The following is a 27,752-nucleotide window of genomic DNA, read 5'->3' as shown; positions in this document are numbered from 1 at the left end:
CTCTTGACAATAACAGCACCTATGTCACATGGACCAAGCCTGCAACAATCCAACTTTACAAGGACCTCCACAAACCACCATTCTATAGCTTTGCAATCTAGAGCTATCCTTCAGTTAACTTCAGTCGTGGAACAACATTCATCGCTTGCAACTCCTAGCAAAAATTAACAAACACACATGAGGACAACCGTTCATTAATGGCCTATCACAAACATTGCGCCACAACTCCAACAAAGCAGTGCAATACGGCAATACCTGGAACAAAAGCTTGCAAGCATATGGCAGCCTCATCTTGGCCATATTTTCCCCGTTCTTGCACATTGAACAATGCAGAGTCTTCAGTTTGTGATTGTAGTACCCCAACAAGCCACACTTTCTGCAAACCTGCCCCCAACATTCAGATCCATAAACAATGTGAGCCCACAGCCAATGCCCAATACAAGTGCTTTGTGATGGCACTGGTCAAATAAATCTAAAATCTACCATGTCATGAACAATGTAAACAGGGTTAACTCTTTTGAAATATTCGTCCATTAACGGATTAACATCTAATACATCAAATTTATTTTCCTGGATAGAGCGTTAAATGCTTAGCCACCTGATATTGTGTTAGGTTTCATAATCATACTAATCCTAAAACAACATCATGAGCAATTATGCCCCTTGAACAATTCCAGCTTCTTCCAAAAGGAAATAAACTACTTCGAAAAACTGGATAGCAATAGATGTTCAAAGATGAGCATGCTAGCACCATATGCAATCAAACAATCACGCTCCATTTCACCAAGACGAAGACCTATAAAAAAAACAAAATATTAAGCAAGGGCAACAAGATAATCAACAAGAAAGTGGACAGGGGCAAAGTCATATAATTGCAGAATATTTTAGTGTTGCAAAACCTCCATCACGACTTCGCCCTTCAGTAGGTTGCCTGGTCAATAACACTCGTGGTCCACTAGCTCGAGCATGCATCTTATCAAGAACCTGGAGAATTCACATGTCAACAAAATTGTTTACGGATTCAACACCACCAAGTTTTCTTGTAATGTGTTTATAAACCTAATAAATTGCAATGTTATGGGAGTACTTTTCAGTGGGAATATCCACATGGCGTTATCTTTCACCCCTGTTACTCATGGGCATATAGATAACCGGAGTTTAAAAGGTTAGATTAGACAAGTCTCAGAACAAAAGTACAGCATGACAAATGGCAGGTTTAGAAAACAAGGCCTCAATTAAAGCCAAGCAAAAAAAAAACAATACAGATAAGCTATCCCTACCATGTGCTTCAGTTTCTGAGAGTAGATTGGCCCCCATGAATATGTATGCCTCCAGAGGATGACCTAGAATGCCTGAAATGGGGAGGCGGGGGGGGGTCCAAAATCAGCTCTGAAGATCCATTGCAGGCCCAAGTAGCGAGGATGCTCACAATACAAAAAGAAAGCCATGTAATGTTTAAGAAATAAGAAATATGATGTTGTTCCACAGAAATTTGCATGATTAGAATAATGTAAGACAGCTACAGAAGCTGTAGAACCCACCATTTATCTAGATTTCCTAAGTGGATAATATAACTATAAATTTGTGTATGTTTACAAACTAGTCTGATCCAAAATACATGCAGTTTTAGAATTTGGAATGTCAAAAAAACAAAATCACTTCGAGAATCAATACATAAACAAATACATAGGTTCACAATTAAAAATAGATGTTAATAGATTCACCATGGAAAGCATTTTCAAAAAACCTAATTACCTTTATTTGCAATGTCACAATTTTTTGTTGAAATTATTGATCAAAGTTCCACCTTGTCGACCATGTTAATGTCCTAAATGACATTTACTTTTAATTGGAGGGACTAACAATTATCCTTTGTAATTTTCCATTAACCTAAGCATACATTGGTTTGTATCTAACCTATATTTGCACACTGGCAAATAACATGATTTGCAGATTTGGTGGAATAGCAAATAACATGAAATTTTAAAGCTTGTCAGCATTAGAATTTACCCGAGTACAAGAAATGTTTTCCGTTATAGCTGAAGCCATGCTTGATTAGAGTATTGCTGGTATAAAAGAAAAAACAGTGTTAAAAAGATCAATTAGACAAACTTGAGGTGTCAGTATGACAGAAGTATACCTTATGTCTTCAACCTTATCAGCATTCCCACTTGGTTCACCAAATGCACTGCCATAATGGAATCGACCACAAGACACGCCAGCCTTTCCACCGATAAGTTCAATCATTTTACCTATAGTCATACGACTGATGAGGCAAAAAGAAAAAAAAATGAGTCAAATGGGATGGAATCCAAAAATTGTACACTTAAACAAAAGATAACAATCTAGTTATATATAACCAAATTCAAATTTCTGGCCACATTTATAGAATTTGAATTTGAGCCTTTTTTAGGTCCAGAGTTTCAAATTCTGCAGAACAGATATTATAGGGTGGAATGAACTATATAATAAGATGCACGGGAAATGTAAGATAAAATACGGTGAGTCTTTCAGAACCAGTTTTTTTTTATTTGAGCTAGATTGCCTTAACATTCGAGATTTCTTCCCTGCTCATGTCTACAGGCTCAAACTCATGGAGCCTTAGTTATTTTGCCCATTTCATAAAATACAAAGGTCAACCAAACAGGCCATTTTTAGATTACTACCTTTTTAGAACAAGTCAGTGTTCAGAGCATATGTCAAACTTAAAATGATCTTAAGACGCAAGGAATCCACTGAACATATCATGTCCATTATCCAACTCTTTGAAGAATAATCCGAAGTGATACAAACAAAGAAAAATACAGGTTCAATTCTAAATTGGATATTCTCAAGCAAAGAATCGAACACAGAAACCAAGTTTTATATTAAATTAGAGCATAGCAGAATAAGACATGAACAAACATTCCATAAGTAAAACGGTTACACAAAATACAAATACTGCATCCAAAGGCAAATTAATGTTCATGAGAGCAGGAACTTTCTCATAGGCAAATTACGAGATATCAGGTTAAGAAAATTAACGAAGAGCTAAAACATGTAGAGAATGTAACAAAACTGATGTCAAACCTAGGGAATCCATGTGGATTCATAATTAAATCAGGGCATATTCCTCTCTCAGAGAAGGGGAAGTCTTCCTGCTGAACAATGGTGCCACAAACACCTTTCTGCCCATGTCTGCTACTAAATTTATCACCAACCTGGCTCGCAAATAGGAAGGACAAATTTAAATCCATCTTTATACAGTTGAAACCAAGTGAATGCAGCAAATAAGCCATACCTCTGGCCTCCTTGTATGGCGGATAATGCATTTAATAGACAGTTTGTCATTTGTATCTGAACAAAGCATTACACGATCTACAACAGTAATCTCACCATCAACACCTTTGTAAGTGGCTGGTGTGTTCTTGTAGTCCCTAGGTGGTAGATAATCAGAACTTCTGAGCAATAAAACAGAAGGCAGAAGTATGGAACAAAACAAAGAACGAAAAATATAAAAGGGGTGGATGCTCACCTGTCTGTTAACGGTGCACCTCTTTTATTGACAACCATGGGAGTTTGCTTGTTCACATAGATATCATGATTGCGAATTATTTGGCCAGGTGCAGCAATACCATCTTCATCCACTGCCTGTGAATAAGTTACGTTGGAAAATGGAAGGGAGGAATAAAGACAGAGAACAAAGAAAAAGAAACAAACAACAACAACAACAACATAGCCTTTCAGTCCCAAGCAAGTTGGGATAGGCTAGAGTTGAAACCCACCAAAAGCTCCAAGTCACGGTTCAGGCACTTCAATAGCTTCTTTCCAAGTACTCCTATTCAAGCATAGATCTCTAGGTATATCCCAACATTTCAAATATCTTTTTATTGCCTCCCCCCATGTCAATTTCGATCTTCCTTTACCTCTCCTCATATTATTAGCTTGGCTTAGAACTCCACAATGCACTGGTGCCTCTAGAGGTCTCCTTTGGACATGGTCAAACCACCTCAACCGATGTTGGATAAGCTTTTCTTCAATTGGTGCTACCTCTAGGCGATCACGTATATCATCGTTCCGAACTTGGTCCATTCTTGTGTGACTGCAAATTCATCGCAACATACGCATTTCTGCAACACTCAGTTGTTGAACATGTCGAATCTTTGTAGGCCAACATTCTGCTCCATACAACATAGTCGGTCTAATCGCCGGTCTATAGAACTTGCCTTTTAGCTTTTGTGGTACCCTCTTGTCACAGAGAATACCAGAAGCTTGTCGCCACTTGATCCACCCTGCTTTGATTCTATGGCTAACGTCCGCATCAATATCTCCATCCCTCTGTAGCATCGATCCCAGATACCAAAAGGTATCCTTCTTAGGCACTACTTGACCTTCCAAACTCACATCTCCCTCCTCATGTACAACTCCACCAAAGTCGCATCTCATGTATTCGGTTTTAGTTCTGCTCAATCTAAAACCTTTAGACTCAAGGGTTTGCCGCCATAACTCCAGTTTCCTATTTACTCCCGTCTGGCTTTCGTCCACTAACACTACATCATTAGCGAACAACATACACCAAGGGATATCCCCTTGTATGTTCCCGGTAACCTCATCCATTACCAAGGCAAAGAGATACGGGCTTAAGGCTGACCCTTGATGAAGTCCAATTTTAATCGGGAAGTAATCTGTGTTACCATCGTTTGTTCGAACACTAGTCACAACATTGTTGTACATGTCCTTGATGAGGGTCACGTACTTTGATGGGACTTTATGTTTTGTCCAAAGACTACCACATAACATTTCTTGATATCTTGTCATAAGCCTTCTCTAAGTCAATGAAAACCAAGTGGAGGTCCTTCTGCTCTCTAAACCGCTCCATAACCTGTCTTATTAAGAAGATTGCTTCTGTGGTTGACCTTCCGGGCATGAAACCAAATTGGTTTGTTGATATCTGCGTCGTTCCTCGCAGGCGCTGCTCGATGACTCTCTCCCATAACTTCATAGTGTGGCTCATCAACTGTTGCAATGCTCTCTTAATTCCTTGGGCACTTTCATCATTTTCTACGTGATAATTCCTAAAAGTTTGAACCCAAGGTGTCTGCCAATTTAAGTTACACTCAAGGTTATAACAGAACAAGAGTATTCTAGGATGACAGTACATATAAAGTCACAGGAGAACAGATGAGGACAATGTTAGATAGCCTCCAGAACAGAAGTCAAGGAAATAATGCACAGATTCTATGAACCTCAGCACATCACTACACAGAATAGTTTCCCTTCAAACAAATTCAACTTGCTTAAAGTATTCCTCCAGAAGTCAATGAATTTGGTTTTGTTCTGTGAAACTTGTTTCCTTCTATGATCCCTATAGTCCAAACAGAACAAAAGCAATTACTGAGACCTTCACAGCCTACAAAAGTTTCTTATGACCAACCCCCCCCCCCCCCCCCCAAAAAAAAAAAAAAAAAAATCACACCCCACCACACATTTCATAGTGGGGCTCAGTTTTCTGATCACTCAACTAAAACAAAACAGTCCTACTGAGAAAAACAATAAGGATTTTGTAAAATAGTTGCACAATACTGATCATGATCAATTGTAATCTTACCCGCATAGACCTTATCAAAATACCATCTTTATCTCTCTGTGGCTTAATAATCCTATCAGACACACCATCACCGTGGTTCTCCTTAATAACTGTGTACCTACAAGATGAGAACAAAATAGTGACTATAGAAAGGCGGCACTCAGGACATGCTCCCATGCACTACCTGAAATTAAATGAAAGAGCCGCTGGAAGTACAAAATTACTTTTTCATTGCTATACAACGACCAAAACCTCGATCCAAGGATGATTTGTTCATTACAATGGCATCTTCAATATCATATCCACTATAACCCATGACAGCAACAGTGGCATTCTGCCCAGCGCCAAGCTTATCATATCCCACCTGAAAAGGAACTCTAGTAAAATATCTGTCACATATTAAGTCTAAGTGAGCTGCAGATCAGAGATGAACCAACTCAATTGTTTTTGTTGTCAGCAGTGGACATTGCGCGTACGCAAGTAAGTAGAGCAGTGAATCTAATCTAAACAACTGCAGCACATTATAAAAATACATTAATTTCACCGCAAAAAGGGAAGAAACTAAAACAAGACAGGACCAGAATATCACAAATCCAAACACAACACAAAAGAAAATTGATTATATCTTATTGTATGGACAGATGCTTTTGAATGGTACAAATGCATCAAGCAGTTTCAACTAGACCAACCCATGTAGCAATCATCTGAGCACACAAGAGTGAAAGTAAAAAAAAAAAAAAAGGAAAACGAAACCAACTGTTGTATGCTGACTCGAACTACTTGGACTAGGACTAAAGCAAGGTGTGCTATTAGGATTTCTAGTCTTGGACATGAGCGATTAAGCATTAAATTCTACTGAGTAAGACTCCTACTTGCATGAGACAAGGCCTTGGAGAGGACTATATAAGCAAGGGTTGTAAAAGAGAAACAAAGTGGTTCTTTACCTGATTAAAGGGCGTACCCAGTGCAGAGAGCTCCCGCTCTGTGCGGGGTCTGGGGAAGGGTGTCAGTGGCCAGCCTTACCCTCGCCTGTGCAATGCGAGGAGACCGCGACTCGAACCCGGGACCTTTCGGTCACAGGCGGTAAGACTCTACCGCTTGCACCAGGCCCGCCCTTCGTTCTTTACCTGATTATATGCAATATTTCCCATAGCTTGTTTACCCATTGCACACTGCAAAACAGAAATTATCAATATAAAGTAACCCAAGAATCATTGGGATATATCATCAAATCTGCATCTGTCAAGGGCGTCGAACCCCCGACCAGCCGGACCGCGGCTACGCAGTTCGTAGCCGTCGGCCGTCTTCTCCGGTGAGGTTATTCCCCTCCACCGCAGGCTTAACAGAGAGAGAGAGAGATTAGGGATATAATTCTTCTTGCCTTCATTGTCCAGCGATTACAAGTATATATGGTCAATGGCCCAACCGAAATGGAGAAGGCTCTCAATTCTAGGAATTTCCAAACAACTAACTAATCTGAGTTTCTATCTTTAGCCACTAGAGGTAGATCCATGCAGCGCCTGCCCAGCGCGCTCAGCCGCGCGGCGCACGTCGCGGGCGCGCCCGCGCCTGGCATATGTGCGCCCGCACATGACATCTCTCCCCGCCTCGAAGTCCAGCTCGTCCTCGAACTGAAAGGAAAGGAAGGGAACCGAGCACAAAGGTCGTCCAGATCCTCCCATGTAGCCGAAACATGTGGTTCGCCCTGCCATTCCACGAGCACCTGGCGCACTCCCCGGGCCAGCTGAGCTCGAGTCACCCGGGCCGGTGCAGGCACCACAGCACCGTGCAGGAGCGGAGGCAGCAGCGGTGGAACGGCCGGCGGGGTACCGACAAACTTCTTGAGGACGCCGACGTGGAACACATCATGAAGACGAGCACCGGGAGGAAGCTGTAGCCGCACAGCCACCTCGTTGATGAGCTCCGCCACCTGGTACGGCCCGACGTATCGCGGCTTGAGCTTCCCTGTTGCCGAGCGTGGGAGGGATGCTGCTGCCCGCTGCCGAAGGCGAAGAAGAGCCCAATCGCCGACCTGGAAGGACACCGGCCAGTGGTGCTGGTCGTAGACGCGCTTCTGGACCGCCTGTGCCTGTTCAAGGCGATAGCGGATGTCGTCGAGGAAGGCAGCGCGCTCCTCCATCTCCTGGGCGACCGCTGCGACGCGGGTCTCGCCGGGCTCATAGGAGCGGATGGTCGGGGGGTCCCGACCATAGACTACACGAAACGGAGTTTCGCGGAGCGATGACTGATAGGCGGTGTTGTAGGTGTACTCCGCCCATGGCAACCAACGGAGCCACTGCCGGGGACGGTCGCCGGTGAAGCAGCGCAAGTACATGACGATGACCCGGTTGGCGGCCTCGGTCTGGCCGTCCGTCTACGGGTGAAAGGCGGACGACATGTAGAGCTTCGTCCCAGTGAGCCGCATGAGCTCCTGCCAGAACACCGAGGTGAACACTGGATCGCGGTCCGAGACGATGGACTGCGGAACGCCATGGAGGCGAACGATGTCGGCGAAGAAGGCGTGAGCTACGGACTCGGCGGTGTAGGGGTGCGCCAGGGGGATGAAATGGCAGTACTTGCTGAAGCGATCCACGACGGAGAGGATGACCGTCTTGCCTTGCACCTTGGGCAGCGCCTCGATGAAGTCGATGCCGATGTCAGCCCACACAGCAGACGGAACCGACAGTGGCTGCAGCAGACCGGTCGGCCTGAGGTGGTCGGACTTGTACTGCTGACAGGTGACGCGGGCCTTCACGAAATCCTGCACCAAACGACGCATGGTGGGAAAATGAAAATCCCGCCTGAGCCTGTGGAGGGTGCGGTGGATGCCTTCATGGCCGTCGTTGTGGACCGCGGCCAAGATCTCCTGCAGCAGCGGCGACGCCGGGGGAATGTACAGGCGGCCGTCGAAGGCGACCATGCCATCCAGCAGCGCCCACGGAGCGGTGCGGGTGCCAGCCCGGACCTCATCGTGGATGGCGACCAAGGCCGGATCAGTGGCCTGGGCGTGGCGGAGGCGCTCTATGAAGTCAAAGCGGGGCGCCGAAATAGCCATCACCTCCCCTTCGTCATTGTCGCGACGGGAGAGGGCGTCGGCAACGACGTTCGTGGCGCCCGACCGGTACTCCACCGAGAAATCGAACCCCAGGAGCTTGCCGACCCAGTGGTGCTGAGGGATCGTGGCGAGGCGCTGATCGAGGAGGTACTTCAGGCTGTAGTGGTCGGTCTTGACGATGAAGCGCCGCCCCCAGAGATACGGGCGCCAGTGCCGTACCGCCTGGACGAGGCCGATGAGCTCGCGCTCGTAGGCGGCTAGCGAGCGGTGGCGAGGCGCCACAGGCCTGCTGAAGAAGGCGACCGGATGGCCCTCCTGGACCAGGACCGCGCCGAAGCCGAACGTCGACGCGTCGCACTCGACGGTGAACAGCTTGGCGAAGTCGGGCATGGCCAGGACGGGGGCGGACGTGACGGCGGCCTTGAGCGCTGTGAAGGCCGCGGCCGCGGCCGCGGCGTCGTCCCAGGAGAAACCCTCCTTCTTGAGTAGGGCCGTCAGTGGAGCAGCGATCGCCCCGAAGTTGTGGACGAACTTGCGGTAGTACCCGGCGAGGCCGAGGAAACCGCGCACAGCCCGGGGCGAACGTGGAGCCGGCCAATCATGGATCGCCTGCACCTTGGCCGGGTCCATGGCCACACCCGCCGCGGATATGACATGGCCGAGGTAGGCGACGAAGGAAGCACCAAAAGAGCACTTGGTGCGCTTGACGAAGAGTTGGTGTCGGCGTAGTTCGTCGAGGACAGCCCGGAGGTGGCGAAGATGATCAGCCCACGACTTGCTGTAAATCAGAATATCGTCAAAAAAATACCAGGACGAAGCGGCGCAGGAACGGGCGGAGCACGTCGTTCATCAAAGCCTGGAATGTCGCCGGGGCGTTGCACAGGCCGAACGCCATCGCCAGGAACTCGTACAGGCCGTCGTGGGTGCGGAACGCCGTCTTGTGCACGTCCTCCGGGCGCATGCGCACCTGGTGGTACCCGGACCGGAGGTCCAGCTTGGTGAAGAACTTGGCGCCATGAAGCTCGTCGAGTAGCTCGTCGACCACCGGGATCGGGAAAGCATCCTTGACGGTGAGCGCGTTCAGCGCCCGGTAGTCGACGCAGAAGCACCACGAACCATCAGGCTTCTTGACGAGGAGGACGGGCGACGAGAACGGCGAGTCGCTGCGGCGGACAATCCCTTGATCAATCATGGCGGCACACTACCGCTCCAACTCGTCCTTGTGCGCCGCGGGGTACCGGTAAGGGCGGACGGCGACCGGTTGGGCGTCGGGCTTGAGAATAATGCGGTGGTCGTGCGCACGCTTGGGGGGCAGACCGACGGGGTCCGCGAAGAGCCCCCCAAACGAGAGCAGCAGCGCCTCCAGGAGGGGACCGGCCTCTGTTGTTGCGCCCAGGGCCGGCACAGAGGGGCTGGCCACGCCGGTCCTGGAGACGGGGCGCCCCTGGCGTTGGAAGGACATGCGCCGGCGGCCGAGGTCCCACACAATGGGCCCCAACTCGCCGAGCCATCGGGTGCCGAGGACGACGTCGTACCCGGCCAGTGGCATGACGTAGAGGTCGGCCGGGAACGACTCGCCGGCGATGAGCAGGGGCGCGTCGCGGATGACGCCGGCGCAGGTGACCCGCTCGCCATTTGCGACCAAGGCTGTGAGGCGGGGGCGTTGGCGGAGGGATAGACCGGAGCACCGCGCCGCCTCCTCCGAGATGAAGTTGTGCGTGCTGCCGGAGTCGAGTAGGGCGACGAGGGACGCGGCGCCGAGTGCCACGGCGATCTGCATGGTGCCTGCCATGGGAACCCCAGCCACAGCCTGCAGGGAAAAACAGGGCGCCTCGGCGTCGTGCTCCGCGTCTCCCGCGGCGCCCGCGGCGTCCTCGATCTCCACGCCTTCAAGGAAGAAGATGCGCCGGCAAAACCTGTTATGGCCACGGGTATATTTTTCATTGCAATTAAAACAGAGACCCAGACGGCGCCGTTCCGCCATCTCGTCCGGGGTGAGGCGCCTCTGGTTGCCCTCGCCGCGACCCTGCTGGGCGGCCACCGGAGGGGCCGGGAGCGCCAGCGGCTGGTGGGGCGCCTGGAGCGCTGGCCGAGGCGCTGGAGCGGGAAGGAGGCCGCGCGGGGGCGCCCGAGGGGGAGGCTGCACCGGGCGGTCGATCTCCATCAACTCTACTTGGCGCGCCAGGCTCATGGCGGCCGCGAGCGTCTCCGGGTTATGGATGCGGACGACGTGGCTGAGCGGCGGCAGGAGTCCGCCGGTGAAGAGCTGGACGCGCTGAGCCTCATCAAGACGACCCGCGCGAGGCAGGAGGGCCTGGAAGCGATTGGAGTACTCCACGGTCCCTGTACGTCGGCACTCGGTGAGCTCGAACAGCGGGGCCGAGCGGAGGGGAGGCCCAAACCGCAAGGTCAGGAGCTCCTTGAATCGCCCCCACGGCGGCGTGCCCTCGTCCTCCTGGAGTTGGATGTACCAGAGTTGCGCGACGTCCTCCAAATTGTACGAAGCCATCCACACGCGCTCCGCCATGGTGCGCTGTTGGCGAAAATAGGATTCGCACTTGTTGATGAAGAGCATCGGACCGGTCTTGCCGTCGTATCGGGGAAAATCCAATTTTTGGAATTTTGGGGGGGCGATCAAGATCGCGCGGCCCCTCCGGGCGGCCGCCGGCGCCGCTGTCCGACGACGAGGCCGACTTCTCCTTCATAGCCGCCATGTCGGCCTTCATGGTTGTCATCTCTGTGGTGATGGATTTCAACATCGCCATCACATCGGCGATGGTGGGATCGCTCATGGCTGCTGGCTGCGGTGTGGAAGCGGTGGAGGACTGCGGCGATGGAGGAGGGCTAGGGTGGTGGGCGGCGGCTGTGGAAGAATGGGTGGAGCGGGTGGGAGAGGACCAACGTGACCGTGATACCAGGTTGTCAAGGGCGTCGAACCCCCGACCAGCCGGACCGCGGCTACGCAGTTCGTAGCCGTCGGCCGTCTTCTCCAGTGAGGTTATTCCCCTCCACCGCAGGCTTAACAGAGAGAGAGAGAGATTAGGGATATAATTCTTCTTGCTTTCATTGTCCAGCGATTACAAGTATATATGGCCAATGGCCCAACCGAAATGGAGAAGGCTCTCCTCAATTCTAGAAATTTCCAAACAACTAACTAATCTGAGTTTCTATCTTTAGCCACTAGAGGTAGATCCATGCAGCGCCTGCCCAGCGCGCTCAACCGCGCGGCGCACGTCGCGGGCGCGCCCGCGCCTGGCATATGTTCGCCCGCACATGACAGCATCCTTGCCTGATAAGTGTTACGTGGAGATTGGTTATGGTGTGGATAAGGAATAAGTCCAGATACTACTCCTAGGATAGACAATGGCTCTATTTCAATGTACGTGATCTTGCTTCTTTCAACATCGTCAAGATCCACATGCTCATACAATGCAATCTGTTAAAATAAAATTAAAACATGTTCCCATAGTATAAATAAAGCAAAAAAAAGCAAGCAAAAAGAGCATGAGATACCAATGCATTGTTCTCTTCGTTGACATCAAGATATTCAATCAATCCATCACGCAGAAAATCATCGAAGGTACGGATACCGTCCTAGAAATTTTTTTGTAAGGCAAATAATAAATAATAAACAAATGAAATGTATCAAGAAATTGCTAACCCTCAGTTCTTTCATATGATATTCTTGGACCCTTGATATCCCCTTATCAGCAATTATAAGTGGGCGACATACACGACCACCATCAGACGCAATGTGAATGCAATGCTAGAAAAGATTTTTTACAAGGTTAGTACATTCAGCTTATCTTGTAAAACAATAAGAGAGCAAGGAAATATCTCAGAAGAATAGGAAAATAAAAACAGATGCTGATCACAAACAGATAGTAAACAAAACCATACTTTTCTGGACCTGGACCAAACTACACTCAAGGTGTATCCTTTGCATAGTTTCATAACGTACATAACACTGAATTATGAGACCTATAAATAATGGGATTAAGTCCACTTTTGGTCCCTCAACTATTGGGTTCGTCTAATTTTGATCCTCAACTACAAAATCATCTAATGTTGGTACCCCAACTGTCAAAACCGTTCACTTTTAGCACCTGGACGCGGGTAAGGTTGTTTTGTCCAACGTGGAGTGGTTTTGACCACGCCACGCTTGCGTTGACTGTCACGTAGGACCCAACCTCCATCTCAGTGATATGTGGGGCCCACGCGTCATCCACTCAACCCCTTTCTTCCTCTGGCACTCCCTCTGCTCCTTCACTTCCACCACAATGGCAACCACCACTGCTACTGTCACGGAAGAACCGAACAACACCGACGACCCATCGCCTCCATCTCCGACGTCTCCACCGCCCAAGGTCACGTACGACCTCGCCGCCCGGAACATCTACTACGCGAAGCCGGCCGCCGCGCCGAGGTCGCTCGTCGCGTAGCTTGTGAAGCCGTGCGGCGTGGCGGCGGCGCCGCCGGACTACATCCTCCGCGACATGTCCCTCACGGCTCGCGCCGGGGAGATCCTGGCCGTCGTGGGACCGAGCAGGCCGGCAAGTCCACGCTGCTCGACATCCTCGCCACGCACACGGCGCCGACGCACAGGCGGCTACTGCTCAACGCCGCGTCGCTGCGGTCGACGTCGTCGTTCCGCAGGCTGTCGGCACACGTGCCCCAGGTGGACGTCGCGCTCGACCTGCTGCGCCCGGAGTCGCAGGCCGCCGCCTCGGCTGCGGTCGCCGCACTCCTCGCCGACCTCAGGCTCGCCCACGTCGCGCACACGCGGGTCTCCCCCGCGCGGCTGGTTCTGGTGGCGGCGGAGACCGAGACGGCGAAGACGGGGACGGTGAAGCTGGTGGCCATGTACTACGTGCGGCCGCCGACAATCTGGCCGGCCGGGATGTACATGGAGCCGACCTCGCCGCCGGTGTACGCGACGTGGAGGGAGCTGTCGTAGTGCGCGAGCGGGGACCGGTTTGGGTTGCGCACGAAGGCCAGCTGATGGAAGGTGAAGGCCACGGTGCCGTTGGCCACGGCAAAGGCGGGCAGCTGCACGGCCGTCACGGCGATGGCCGACGCGCGCGGGCGGAAGAGCACGAACAGCGCCGCCGCCGGCGGCCAGGAGGAGGAAGAGGACCGCCACGACGCAGAGAGGAGCGGTGGTCGGACCCGCGGACGCGTAGTACTACGGCGGCAGCCCGGGCGCCGATCTGGCCATGGCCAGCCGGTCGAGCGAATCTTGGGGTTCTTGGTGGGGGAGCCGAGGAGAGCAGGGTGGGAGGATGGTCACTGACACACACGGGCGGGGTGGTAAGCGCGGGCCACGGTTGTGCAGGCGGGCGGCGACTGGTGTCCGGCAGCTGCGGCCAGCGCATCTGCACATGCGGGCGTTGCAGTTCCGTGGTGTGCTGGCGCAGGCCTAGTGCACGCTGCGGTGGTGGCCATGAGTCTGCCGCGTGCTGCCTTGCCGGAGGTGTTGCTATGCATCACTACACCCAGCCGGCAGCCGGCAGTGGTTGCCGCGCGCCAGGCCGGCGGCGATGCTCGTGTATTGCAAACCGGCGATGCAGGGAGCGGCTACAGCACATTGCGAGCCATTGGGAGGTATTGAGTCGATGGCGCGTGGGTCCCACATGTCACTGAAATGGAGGTTGCGTGTCAAAACCGCTCAACGTTGGTCAAAACAACCTTGCTCCTACCCAGGTGCTAAAAGTGAACGGTTTTGACAATTGGGGTACCGGTACTAGACGGTTTTGTAGTTGAGGGTTAAAATTAGACCGACACAATAGTTGAGGGGCCAAAAGTGGACTTAATCCTAAATAATGAGAAGAATATGACCACTGCAAGGTTATGGAAGCAAACTTCGCTATTTTGTTTCAACATAGGTAAAGGAGGGTTGTGATATGCCTGGCTAGAAAGGCTAAGAATCTGACCGCTCATATGGAGATGAAACTCAACCCAAAAAAACATTGAGGCATAACCCTCTTGATGACATGCCACGAATAAGGGAGACTGAATTGGATGATTGTACTCAGGCCCAATGGCGACTATATATAGAGTACATGAGAGACACAAGAGGGAAACCCTAGACTAGGAAATTACACTAATGCCCTTGACTATTATGCCTTAACAATTTGAACCCAAACTAGGTTTAAGTCGGCAGAGCATATGGAAGAACCAAATACAAAATCAGAGCAGCATAGCCAGTCTATGAGATTTTTCCCTTTCCCTTTTGGAAACAAAAGGGTTAATTCGGCAAGACATGAGAGGTAACATAATGATATCAAAGTATCCTTGGCCACGGAAGATTATGCATCATGGCAGATGCCAAGGATCTTGAAGGGTTAGTTGCATGATCTTAGTGGCACTCGCCTGTAATCAATAGGAGTGATTATGGGTCTTCTGCTCCTTTGGGTGTGTTTTTTCCTTTTTTTTTACCTGTGTGTGCATCGCGTGGTTATGGATGTAATTTGGTTCACAATTTATTTCTTATTACATAATAACGGCAGCTCTCCTGCTGGATCTATCTAGAAACAAATAGCAAGGGCATCTTCGAAAGCACAGTAATGAGTGTCTTTAGTGGTGCAAGTCCAAGCATCACAATATTACTGCAGACAATCACAAATGAATGCATCCTATGGTGCTCTGCTGGTGCAAAAGGACTCCAGGAGCTGCTGGCTGGGTCGCTTGTTGTGGGTTGATTCCTAAGTTTCTATTGGTCTTGTGTCTCACAGTCACAGGTCATGTGGAAGGCTAGTTGCTCTGGTCTACTGTTTCCCTTGGTGGTGTGTGTGTGTGTGTGTGGGGGGGGGGGGGGGGGGGGGGGGGGGGGGGGGGGGGTCTCTCCTAATGAAATGATGCACAATTCATGTTCGGGGGGAAAAGAAGGGCATCAATTTTCAGATCTAGATTTAACAACCCTTCCATATGCTTTCACTGTCACTGTCATGAATCCAAAAGGGAGTAACCACCAACACAAGCTGACTTACTCCAACTCACAGTAAGTGGCACTATACCAATAAAGCTTCTTGCAACTGCGTACCTCAAGGGACTAAACTATTCTTTGGCATCAAATTATTATCATCAATTATTAAAATTAAGCTTTCAATAGCAGTTCATTCCATGGTATATAAGTTAGCAGTAAAAGGTTTAATAACTAAGAAAAAAATATTAAATCAATTAACACTGGAAAGATGAGTATAGAGTTGTCAATAAACCTTTTAATTTATTATTATTAGCTATAAGGGACACAATCATCACTGAATCGTGCTAAGAATCATTATAAGTAGTAGTAATCAAGAGAAGAAATTATACCTGTTTTTCATTTACAAAAATGCTTACAAACTCTCTGATTTTGCCTGATCGACGCAACATTCTCATAGCATAAGCAAATTTCTGAAAGCAGCATGGACAGCTTGATGAAAATCATGAAAAAAGACAGATACGTTTAAAACCAATATAAGTTCTATAATGAATAAGACCTGAGGCTGCCTGTGTTTTCCCAGTATTAGTCCATTGAACATCATCAAAAATGAACCTGGTGCATGTATTTCTTCTCCTGACAGAAGCGATAAATCTTCCACGGCTAGACTTAGACAGGGCGTACCCAGTGCAGAGAGCTCCCGCTCTGTGCGGGGTCTGGGGAAGCGTGTTAGTGACAAGTCTTACCCTCGCTTGTGCAATGCGAGGAGACCGCGACTCGAACCCGAGACCTTCCGGTCACAGGCGGCCGCTTGCACCAGGTCCATGCCTAGACTTAGACATTACAGTAAAAATGAATACAAAATAACAGATAAATATTTCACATAAATTAACAGGCACAAAATATTCGTCAAAAGGTAAAATTACTAAACCAGGAAAAGAAATAAACCAGATTTATCAGTGGGCCTTCCTCCTGATCTGTTGTGACGTGAGTCAATAGAGCTAAATTTTTTGTCAACCCGCAAGCTTCTCCTTCAGGAGTATCACATGGGCAAAGCATACCCCACTGTTACCAATAAAATTGACAACGTTTTCAAAAAAATGACAAATTGCTAAGCAGTATATCAGCAATTTTTATGCTCTTAGTCTTCAAACAAATGTTTCTATATATGATGTAGAAACACTGCTACCATTTCTACCTCACCTGACTAGGTTGCAAAGCACGTGACCCACTTGTTTTCTGGGTCTTCTCAAACTGTGGTGTTATCCATGTCATGTAGCCTAATGATGCCATGTATGATAGCCTAGAAAGAACCTGCATAAAAGCAGAAGGGAAGAAAAACTCCAAGAAAAGATAATAGTATAAAAGGGGACCAAAAATTAGGTATCACAGTTAGCAGTTGGTACCTGTGATACACCTTTCCTATGCATCCTAAACCGTTTAATATCCCAATTGCCTGTGGAAATAGCCCTCTCCAAACCAGAGGTTATGCTTTCATGCTTTATCAACTGAAAAAGGGGGAGAAATTTAAATAGCTAAGGTACCATGTCTAAGCATCTCCAAGTGACTAATGATTATAACTAAATATGTTACATCATATTTGAGATACGTGCTTGGGAGGTACAAGATACCATCCCTCCAAAATATACAAACCCTTGATCTTATAATGGGCAATTTGTAGGATTTTTTTTCTCGAACACGCAGGAGATCTATGTATCATTATATTAAGAAGAAGAATGAGTCTAAGCGACTCAAACAATCCCTTAGAAGGGCATGACCAGTACAGCAGAAAAAAAAAACACACAAAACACAAAAACTAAGTAATACCAAGGACCGAAAAAACAGTCATGGCCATAAGCTACGGAGCCCTCTTGCCATACAGCACAACTTGGCCTCATCTCTAATATCCTGCATGATGGAACTAACGTTGGGCTGAGATCCCTCAATTTATACGAATATGAATTTTGTAGATGTGGTAAACTTCGTATCTATTAACTGTTCCTTGAGTTAATTGTCCTCCTATTGTCTCGCCATCTCAGATAAGATTTGCTGCCAATGCTGCTCTCCATCTGACTGACTGCTCCAGTGGTGCCCCTCAAAACATCGCCTGACAATTGCCTAACAATGCTTCCCTTCTTCGAGAAGCCTACTCCCAACTCCCACTGCAGCTTTCCCAGGCCAACTCCCTGTCCCTACTAGTCCCCCCCACCCCACCCCCACCCCCCGCCGTGTGTTGCATATTAGGGCTACAGCGGTGCTCACTGTAGAGAAAACCGAGTGTACGAAGTATCATCCACACATAAATTTACATTTAGTATGTGTCTTCTATTCTCTGACCATTGTATTTGAACAAGCCAGCAGCTATTGTAACTCCCAAGCACAGTAACATCTCTCCACAATATTATGTGCAGAACAAGATGAATAAATGTGTATCCAAAATTTAGGCACCCTCAGTAACTCCCCTACCAGGTTCCCATATGCTACAAACTGAATGAAGAATGCATTTCAACAACAGTCAAAATTGTTGTGTTTAAACTGTAAGCAATAGGGACAGGGCCCATACACGCATAAGGTGTATATATGATACATACTCCCTATGTCCCTTTTTAAGTGTCGCTATGGTATTCGTGTTGGTCAAACTTTCTTAAGTTTGAATAGGTTTGTAGAAAATATTAGCAACATTTGTATCTCCAAATAAGTTTATTATGAAAATAGATTCAACGATCAATCTAGTGATACTAATTATGTACCATAAATATTAATATTTTCTTATGCACGCGCTATTCTACACCCTAGGCGTAGAATCTATTCTACACCAAACTGCTATACTGAACAGAATTAAGTATCGTTCAGTAGTCGCGTTTTAGTATTATTCAGTATTTTGTGCTGCTGGGTGTAGTACTGAACGTTGTTCAGTAGTACTCAGTATTTTTTTCTGGTCAATTTTGGCTTGTGATGTAGAATATTATTCTACACAATATTCTACACCTAGGGTGTAGAATAGCGCTGCCGTATTTTCTTATATATATTTGGTCAAAGTTGAGTACGTTTAACTTCTCGGGAAGTGAGAACGGCAGTTGAAAAGGGACGGAGGGAGTACATGACTAACATAAACGATCATGAAGACTCTTCAAGTTATCAGAATTAAAAATGAGTAATAACTAATGAGTAAAATGAATAAGCTCCGCTCCTTGTTGTGAACTAGAGGTGTTAAAAATCACCAAAGATACTTCTGTTCTTACGCAAGTCTGCTCATCTAGGTAACGTGAAGAACATAGAAAATGTGTGATGCAATAGCAACATCAGCTATTCAGTTGAGCCTTCAATTTTCATTACAAAGGGATCAAATGAAGATCAACAAATATAAATCTCATTTTTTCATTACCTGGCTAAAATCCGATGGGCTAGAACGAGTCCTGTCACTATTTTTGTTCATCAGCTCTACAGCTTGGGAATTCATTGTTTTAAACAAATCCTTCAAAAAAGGAAAACAATTAGAGATATAAAACATAACATTTAGAAACCATATAAGAGAAAAAAAAACCCTCAAAAAGCAGGGATATTAGTTGACCCGACAGCTCCAGCCTCTTATTCCCTACATAATCCTGAAATATGTTCAGTAAAATATGTCAGCCGGGCGGTGAACATGTGGTCCAGATAAATTTGCAAGTAGAAACTAGGAACAATTTCTTCCCTTTAAGAACCCCTGTTCAAGAAGAAAAGTTTCATATAAATAGTGACCAATTACTTAACTTCAATGTATTTCTATTTGATGAAGCCATCTAATCGCTTGGACTATATAGATCATAAATTAGACCCCATTATACCGCAAATTTAAGAATATCTTGTGTAGCTCGTTCTAGTATTGACAAGGAATTATAATTGACTACCACCAAATGGAACATACAAATATTTAATAGCAAACTCAAAGGTTAAAAGGAAGGGGATTGTTTGGATAGACTGGCAAAGAAACAACACCGAGGCGAAACTGAATGCACATGTTATCCTACTTGCCACCCAGGCTCATCATGATCAGAGCTGTGCAATCTGACAGGTCCAATTATACTCTGGACAGCTTGGCAGAAACTATGTGAAACTGTACTTCAGCATGGATGGAACATGTTTGTTTCTCCAAAGAAAAATAGGCATGTAAGTTTCCCAGATTATCAGTATGTCATCCTTGCTGCAGGTTGTGGATAATTGAGGCAGAATGCATAGCTATAGTTCACCTCGAAAACCTAAATTATGCTCCGTTTGTTTTCAACAATATTTACCCAACCCACCCATACATACACACACAAGCAAAATATGAGTAAAATTAATGAGAAATGGGCCACACATTTTCTATAAATGGTATGTTAAGTGATCATATGCTAGTAGAAGTTATAATTCAGAGTGTCTTATATTCCATTTAGGCTGCATTTGGTTTGCCAAATTGGATCAGATGAATTTGGGGCTTCATGCCAGTACATGTATAGATGGAAATGGAACTACAATTCAATTTTATTGTATGGCTAGCAATGGACTTGGTGAAAAGAAAATCATATTAAATTAAGTCCAAATGTTGTTTGGTTGAACATTTTCAGAAACCCAAAAAGCAATGGTTCTAACACTCGTCGGGAACGGAGGCTAGTGGTCTATGGCAAGGACATGAACCTCAACCCTGTCCACATGCAGGAGTCGGACCTAAAAACTCGACCGGGGGGTTAAGACTGCCCCCGCAGCATTACAAATAAGAAGGACCTTCTCACCCGGCCGAGAAAACCCCCGAACCCCCGCCCCCACCCTTACACGGTGGCTTTCCGTCGCCCAAGTGAGAATTGGGCTGGTGCCCCCCAGTGCTTTGGTTATGGGGACGGACGAGGGGATTTTTTTAACCTCAGCCTGAAATTCGCTCCCACGGGGAGTCGAACCCAGGACCTGAGGAGTGCCGCTAGGTCACCTAACCGTTGGATGGGGCACATGGTATTTCCTACCTCGCTGCCCTAGCACATGAGGAAGGCTAGGTCAGGGTTGTTGGGGCTGGTCTTGGTCAGTATTTTGCAGTTTAGGTTTTTCTTCTTCTTGGATCCCTAGTGAGGATTGGTCTTGGCTCGTGTTGAGTGTTGTTTGTAAGGGTACTATATCCATTTTTTTCCTCTTCTTAATACAATGATACGCAGCTCTCCTGCATGTTCAAGAAAAAAAGTTCAGCAAGCGCATCCATCTGAGAAGATGTGGTAGCCTGGCGAGTTCCCCACTGCTTCTGCAGCTCGTGCCGTTCACAAGGAGCTCGGTAAGCTCATCATCCCAAGAAGGTGCACCGACCTGGCAAGTTCCTCACGGCTGCAAAAGCCCACGCCATCTGCTATGAGCTCGTCAATATTCAAATCCTAGGGCTGATGATGATATGCGCAGAACAAATTCGAGATCGAGACTGGTGATGATGACAGGGTTGTGCAGATCTGAGTGTCGGAGAGGAAAAGGCAACCTGTAGTGGCTGCAGCAGAGCTCTGCCATTAACCTCACCAGAGTTGATAGGGGTGTCAGGTTCCAAAATTAGAAGTGCTAAGATCTACAAATTCAGGCTGAATAGGGATGCAAATTCGAATTCCATGTGCATCCAAACAGCAGAATTCAGCTTCAGCGATTCCAATTCCTCAGTCATGGGCTCAGTTCAGTACACCAAATGAAACCTTAGGTACTTACACCAAAAAGGCATAATTTAAAATTGATGATGGCTAATTATGGACAAACCTTATCTGTGCGACTAATAGCAAGGTACAATTGTGCACAGCAAATCAACATAACAAGTACAAGTCCATGTGTTTGGCTGAACAACTACAATTCATGATTAAAAATGTGGGAGTGTATAATGCCAAACATGTCATGGCAAACAAATTGTATCCCATAACTATTGTAAAGGAAAATTGAGGGTAGGAAGGGTTAGACCGGATGCCTAAGAAAACCTTAGCAAGCCATGTATGCACTAGCCAAAATTGAAGCTCCACAAAGGTGACATGATAACATCCATTTCAATAAAAATATGATGTTACTATTAATGTTATGTTAATTCTGTTGCAACCCACACTGATTTAGCAGAAGGCACAGTAGCACTGGGAGTCTGCCCGCCTGGGTTAAGCCCGGGTTCCACATGCCTTCAAGCAAAGGCATGGACTTTGGTCCTTCCCAAAAAAAATACGCAAGCGCTGAATTTGAATGGATTTTCATTTCTTAAGCAGCACTGATAATGGTAAAGAAGATGATGACTTTTGGCGCATGGATATGTTTTTGGAGTCATTCACTAGAGTAATGCATAGGCCAGATTTTAACTTGCCTTGTCATCAAAGGTGTCAGCATTCAAGATCGCGTCGATCATGCGCCTCAACATTACACCAGTGTATATACATTTTTGTCGGAAGTTGCCATTCTCAACCTATAGGAGAGATTGACATGAAAACGAGAACAGTGGACTGCAAGCAAAAGTTATATAAAAACGTTTATCTCACCGGCACATGTGCAATAAACACATCACGCAGGATTGATCTTGCACGGCCTTCCTGAAAGTGACAAAGAGGCACATCAGAGGCCAGATGAAGTGTTCAAGAATGTGGACTATGTTTTGAACGCATGTTTTGGAACATGTGCCAGCTGTAGTTACTTAATGTGTAGTGAGAAAATAAGTTCATAGCTTGTCATGGATTTACTCTGTCAGTTCTATTACCTTCTGGTTTCCGGCACCCAGATAAGTAACCTGCCAAAAAAACACTCAGGATCAGGAATAGAAAGGATGATAATTTAAAAACAAAAAACAGATTGAGCAATGATAAACGTTCAAGACCATATCACCAACGACAAGCTTGACTAAGATAATCCTATCTCCTTGCCTTCTCACTTCCACCACACCATTCTTGAGGCTCTTATCAATCAAAACTCCTACTCCATTTCTATTCGCGACTGTCCCTGTGTACCAAAGCTTGAAACCTGTATTGTCCACCTCCTTCGCCTTCTGACCCTTCCATTTAATCTCTTGAACGCATAATATATTTACACGCCTCCTAGTCGCGGTATCAACTAATTCTCTTAACTTACCTGTAAGTGACCCTACATTCCAACTACCTAAACGGATCCTAGTTGGTTCGACTAGCTTCCTTACCCTTCGCACCCGTCGACTCAGATGCGAAGACCCTTGCTCATTTTTCACTACACCCGGGCGCCGATGTAGCGCGCCACTAAGGAAGCGACGACCCGATCCTTGGTTACTTGACACCATGCCCAGATCACGACACGGCGCGTCACGGGGGTGACGACCCGGCCCTTGCCCATTTAACACCATACCCGGGTTCCGATATGGCGCGTCGCTAAGAGGGTTACGCCCCAACGATTTTCTTTCGGGTTTCATCTCCATTTAAGTGGCTAAGTTTTTACATTGGCTCGCCACGCCTAACACAACCCTCCTCCTTTACCAGGGCTTGGGACCTGCTATGCTGGGACACCAAAGGCGCCCCACCATAGGCGGAGTTGAAGCACATTCCTAAGAAAGCAGAAAATTTTAATACCCTAAAATATAAAAGGCATAATTTATAACAAGAAAAAAGGGTGCAACAGAAATATCTAAAACATAGCACAAATCCAATTATCCACCTGTGCACTTGAGAGGCTATCCATTTTATCAAGAAAAAAATACCTGAATAGATGGGAATAGGAGGTCACCATATCTTGGATCTCTTCCAACCATTTGTACAATCTCTTGATCGCTTTCCATTCCCATAGCTTTCATGACCACCATTATTAGAATCTGTAAATTTTAAAGCTCAGAAACAAAGTCATAAAGTGTCCACTTCTTCCATGCCATAACATAGGACCCAAGGACCTTTTGAGCGTTCAATAAGGTGTCAGATGTGAAATTAAGAAAGCAGAAGGAAATTTAGATCATGGTGCAATTATCAAACAAGAAAACAACCCACTTAAATTTTGAAAGATTGCCTCCTTACATTAAGAACCTGAGTAAGTTGGGCAAAAGAAGAAAAAAAATTGAGCGTAAAATACAGCAGGGGAGGCCCCCACTGTACAGATTTATTAGGGAAAAAAAAGAGGCACTGTACAAAAGGGAGGCTTTACCCAAGCCAGAACACGCAAGGAGACCTGTGAAACTAGGAGAGGGAATACAGTGGAGGAACTCATGACGTTTGTTTTCACAAAATCTACAAGCCTGCAAACTAGGAGAGGGAATACGTGCTTGGGAGGTACAAGATACCATCCCTCCAAAATATACAAACCCTTGATCTTATAATGGGCAATTTGTAGGATTTTTTTTCTCGAACACGCAGGAGATCTATGTATCATTATATTAAGAAGAAGAATGAGTCTAAGCGACTCAAACAATCCCTTAGAAGGGCATGACCAGTACAGCAGAAAAAAAAAAGCACACAAAACACAAAAACTAAGTAATACCAAGGACCGAAAAAACAGTCATGGCCATAAGCTACGGAGCCCTCTTGCCATACAGCACAACTTGGCCTCATCTCTAATATCCTGCATGATGGAACTAACGTTGGGCTGAGATCCCTCAATTTATACGAATATGAATTTTGTAGATGTGGGTAAACTTCGTATCTATTAACTGTTCCTTGAGTTAATTGTCCTCCTATTGTCTCGCCATCTCAGATAAGATTTGCTGCCAATGCTGCTCTCCATCTGACTGACTGCTCCAGTGGTGCCCCTCAAAACATCGCCTGACAATTGCCTAACAATGCTTCCCTTCTTCGAGAAGCCTACTCCCAACTCCCACTGCAGCTTTCCCAGGCCAACTCCCTGTCCCTACTAGTCCCCCCCACCCCACCCCCACCCCCCGCCGTGTGTTGCATATTAGGGCTACAGCGGTGCTCACTGTAGAGAAAACCGAGTGTACGAAGTATCATCCACACATAAATTTACATTTAGTATGTGTCTTCTATTCTCTGACCATTGTATTTGAACAAGCCAGCAGCTATTGTAACTCCCAAGCACAGTAACATCTCTCCACAATATTATGTGCAGAACAAGATGAATAAATGTGTATCCAAAATTTAGGCACCCTCAGTAACTCCCCTACCAGGTTCCCATATGCTACAAACTGAATGAAGAATGCATTTCAACAACAGTCAAAATTGTTGTGTTTAAACTGTAAGCAATAGGGACAGGGCCCATACACGCATAAGGTGTATATATGATACATACTCCCTATGTCCCTTTTTAAGTGTCGCTATGGTATTCGTGTTGGTCAAACTTTCTTAAGTTTGAATAGGTTTGTAGAAAATATTAGCAACATTTGTATCTCCAAATAAGTTTATTATGAAAATAGATTCAACGATCAATCTAGTGATACTAATTATGTACCATAAATATTAATATTTTCTTATGCACGCGCTATTCTACACCCTAGGCGTAGAATCTATTCTACACCAAACTGCTATACTGAACAGAATTAAGTATCGTTCAGTAGTCGCGTTTTAGTATTATTCAGTATTTTGTGTTGCTGGGTGTAGTACTGAACGTTGTTCAGTAGTACTCAGTATTTTTTTCTGGTCAATTTTGGCTTGTGATGTAGAATATTATTCTACACAATATTCTACACCTAGGGTGTAGAATAGCGCTGCCGTATTTTCTTATATATATTTGGTCAAAGTTGAGTACGTTTAACTTCTCGGGAAGTGAGAACGGCAGTTGAAAAGGGACGGAGGGAGTACATGACTAACATAAACGATCATGAAGACTCTTCAAGTTATCATGAAGACTCTTCAAGTTATCAGGATTTGCAATGCATACCGGTTTCGTGAACTGATTCAGCTGTAGGTACACTTTCTCCTTATCCATAGTAATCACGGTCTTGCTTTTAATTTCATGTGTGCTGCTGATAACAGATGCAATTACCCTAATTGACAGAAAATACAGATGACCGCATAAGATGTTGAATAGTAACCCACTTCACGGAAGGTACTAAAACCTCTAGTGCTATAGGACCAAATAGCTAGCAATGAACTGCCATGAGCAAGAGCACACGAAAAGAATTTATTTCAGCAACGAGTGACCAACGGAACTCAACGCCTATGGTTTATATTAACCATGATGGTTGGAATTAGAGTTTCCTATCAACTTCTAGCCTGAATTCAGACTACAGTTAAGAGTTGTAAGGCTGCTCAGAAAGATGCTGAAACATTGCATGCCAGTAAATTTAGGACAAAGTCTATGTAACTTGTGACAATTGTCAAACTGAAACACTCATTTGCAAAGAATACAAAAATTAAAATAGTTGAGGAAGTTAATAAGTCCATATTGAATATTGAGTATGACCTTCCTTTACTATCGGTGTCGATAATAATACGATTCTTTGATAGCTGTTCTTGTATTAGAATGACCTGAAAAGTAACAAAATATCTCAAGATTATTGGTGCAGAAAAGGAGCACGGGAAACAGGTGCAACAAAACTAAAAGCACTTGCAGCTAGCCCTGTAACTAATGGGTTCATAGGTTTAGCAAGACTCGTTTTGGATTAGAAAAATGCATCGTTCCTTTCAGGTACCTTCTCGGTCCCTTTGACAATAAAGTAACCACCAGGATCAAGAGGGCACTCACCTAGGAACACAATGGTGAAACCATCAGAATAAACAGTAAGATGACACGATAAGCATTTCAGATATAGACTAACCGAGTCTTGCTAGCTCAGCTTCATCCTTTCCATGCAGAATACATCTATAACTTCTAAGCATGATGGGCATGTAGCCAATAAGAATTTTCTCCTGAGGAGAAAGTTAAGAAGGGCATGTATAGTTAAAAAAAATCACGTCAAGCGTGTAGAAGTTACTTAAAGCAGACTAATGGGTTACCTTCTGCTTCAGTTTTTGCTGCTTGCCTACGGTATATTCGATATCAACTCTTATAGGAGCAGAATAACTGAAGGTAGAAATGAAAAGATCAGAGCTGTTATCATAAGAAGTGATAAATCAGCAGGAAGCATGCACTGAGAAAACAGCCCTGCCAGAGTACCAACAAGATGAACAGGCTATGAGTTTGGCAAAGATGCAAGGCTGGCTGTCCGTTTCACATAATCAGATTATCCATGCGAAGTTATTGACAGGTTGATTTAATGCAAGCAGATAGATACATTATGAATCTGGGCGTGATCGGAGGCTTACGTGCGGCCAGTAAGGCGGCAAAAGTGCGGCGTGATATCTTCGATTTTGTAATCCACTTCAACAGAGGGCGTGCCAACATATACTTTGGTGTACCTGGACGGAATTGAATTGCAGTGGGCGGGCATAAACAGATAGGTACACAGCACGCACAGATCGGGCATGAAAACAAAACAAGCTACGGTAATGTATAGACGATTGCTGAAGAGGAGTACTGTCACTGTGGAATGAATGAACAGAATAGAACAGACCATACATACACAACAGACATACTTAAGGTAAATGTTTGGGTCATTCCGCGCTTCAATGCGATTGTTTGCCTCGATGATCTTCCTGATTCCCCTGGTGATGAAGTAGTTGAAGGAGTCAATGTGCTCCTTGACGAGGCCTCGGACCTTGAGGAAAGCGGGGAGCAGCGCGAACTTGTCGACGGGGTTAGTGACCGGCGCGGCCAGCGAGCGGTAGGACGGCTGCTGCGCCTCCAGCTCCTTCATGGCCGCACCGTCGTCACCTAGGGCTTTCTGGTGCTCGTCCGCCGCGGCAGCCACCGTCATGGCGAAGAGGAGGCGGGCGGCGCGGGTGAGGGCGGCCGGCTTGGCGGGCGGCGCGAGGATGAGGGTGAGGGTGAGGGCGAGGGCGATTTGGCGGCGAGGGGCGAGGGCGGCGTCTCGGTGGGGGAGGACGAACCTTGGGCCGCTGCCAAAGGCCTAAAGGTCGGTTATGGGCCGGCCTTTGTCTTCTTAGTATAGGTATATATAGGCAGGCCCATGTGATGTGATGTTGTGATTTTGATTTTTCCTTTAATTATTAACCAGTTGCGAAATGCATTTGCTCACATGCCATGTTCTATTATGCTATCTCCAACAACACCACCTAAAATACAAGACCCATTTGTTCTTTGAGTAGCGTTATAGGCAAAAGGTTCAATACCTATTAGGCATCTTCTCCAACAACAAGATCCAAAAGAGAATCCTTTCTGCAAATGGGTTTATAGAGGGAGGATGTCCATATTTGGGTTGTGCCTCTCAGGCAATCCAAAATAGGTCTTCCGTATAGGTA

At 46.5% G+C, this 27,752-nt stretch overlaps 1 pseudogene; it reads right to left on the bottom strand.

The window, feature by feature from the left end:
* Window positions 1-17: 17 nt before the first annotated feature.
* On the bottom strand, window positions 18-27,392 carry LOC136475503 (DNA-directed RNA polymerase III subunit 2-like; annotated as a pseudogene).
* Between the last annotated feature and the right edge of the window lie 360 nt (window positions 27,393-27,752).

The sequence above is a fragment of the Miscanthus floridulus genome, chromosome 8 (genome assembly GCF_019320115.1).
Source record: "Miscanthus floridulus cultivar M001 chromosome 8, ASM1932011v1, whole genome shotgun sequence".
In the NCBI taxonomy this organism is placed as follows: domain Eukaryota; kingdom Viridiplantae; phylum Streptophyta; class Magnoliopsida; order Poales; family Poaceae; genus Miscanthus; species Miscanthus floridulus.
This window is presented reverse-complemented; position numbering and strand designations above follow the sequence as displayed.